This window comes from Echinops telfairi, unplaced genomic scaffold (assembly GCF_000313985.2).
Source record: "Echinops telfairi isolate 266 unplaced genomic scaffold, ASM31398v2 ScPeMD7_7424;HRSCAF=8462, whole genome shotgun sequence".
NCBI lineage: Eukaryota > Metazoa > Chordata > Mammalia > Afrosoricida > Tenrecidae > Echinops > Echinops telfairi.
In genome coordinates, this window is record NW_022111324.1 from 51,648,370 (window position 1) to 51,649,982 (window position 1,613).

The following is a 1,613-nucleotide window of genomic DNA, read 5'->3' on the forward strand; positions in this document are numbered from 1 at the left end:
GGTCGCCTTGAGGTGGACACGGCTTGGCCGCAGCTTGTAAAGACATTGGATATTAGAGGACATTTGGTTGTTCACATAATCTCTAGGAGCGAGAACCAGTAAAACAGAGACCGGGCAGTCAGATTCCAGTTCTACCACCACCGGCCCTGCACTGGACACAGACTGCAAGCCAGGCAGTCTACGGGCAGTCCATGTGTCTCTATACTACAATATACACAGTCACTTGAATAGGCTCCACTTGCAGTCCCAAAGTGAATCATATGCAGGAGCCCAGATTAGAGCAGCTTGTGCCACGTGCCTGCACCCTAGTTTAAGGAGACTGAAAAAACCTGGTGTCTTACGTATCTATACTCCTATGCCTGAAATGTCACGAGTGGGTGACTCTGACGAACAGCCTGTCTTTGACAGGAGTGATTATTATTGGGGGTTCATACAACTCTTATCACAATCCATCCATTGTGTCAAGCACACTTGTACATTTGTTGCCCTCATCATTTTCAAAACATCTTCTTTCTACTTGAGCCCTTGGTATCAGCTTCTCATTTTTCCCCTCCCCACCACCCTCCCTCACTCAGGAAACCTTGATAATTTATACATTATTCTTATTGTTTTCATGTCTTACACTAACCGACGTCTCCCTTCACCCGCTTTTCTGTTGTCCATCTCCCTGGGAGGGGGTTATATATAGATCATTGTGATCGGTTCCCCCTTTCTCCCCTGACTTTCCCCTTCCCCTAAAGGAGCAGAAAGCCTCATCTTGCATTCACAAAGTGACTGGTGGGCTGGAACTGCTCACCTTGTATTAGTAAACCAATGAGTAACCACTACGCCACCTGGGCTTCCCCACAGGGATAGGGTTTCAGGTTTACAACATAGATGTGTAGTGAAGGTGATTCCATCAGTGACATTTGCTTTCTGTCTTGACTCATTCGGTGGAAGAGTCCACTGTAGCTACCAGGATGCTCAAAGCATCTAGAAGGCTCACAAGAAGGGTAACTCTGTACAAAGCAGAGGATGAGGACATTTTCCATAGTTATGTAATTTAATTAGCACCTGATTGAGCATTGCATTGCAATGTTCACTGTGCTATAATACCTTACTATAACATTGCGATAATGTGCTGCTTTTCTTCATTCAACAAATGATGCATGCTTTCATTTGCTTTAATTAATTACATTAAAAGGGATGGTTAGACTGCAAATAAGTCATAAAAAGGCATGTTCTGTGGTGTTAGGTTTGGAGTTTGCATATTAAAACATACATTGGAATTTAACTGCATATTAAAACATCAAAAATAAAACAAGGAGGGAAAAAATATCTTCAGAGCTTGATATTTTATTCTTCCATCCCGCACTGGAGAAATGAGTGTGCTTGTATACATACACATATATTAAAAAGGTACATATAGTATATCTGCATCTTAATGTACAGATAGATATAGGTCTAAAATGTAGCAAAGACACTGACCTTAGCTTTCAGTATGTAAAGCCCCTGAGACATAAGGTTAATTGGGGTTAGGAAACACCGCTTTGTTTGGTTCTTTGAGTAAAGCAAAAGCTCAACCTCACTGCAGTCGTTGAATTGATAATAGAAGTGTCCCTTTCCACTTCTGA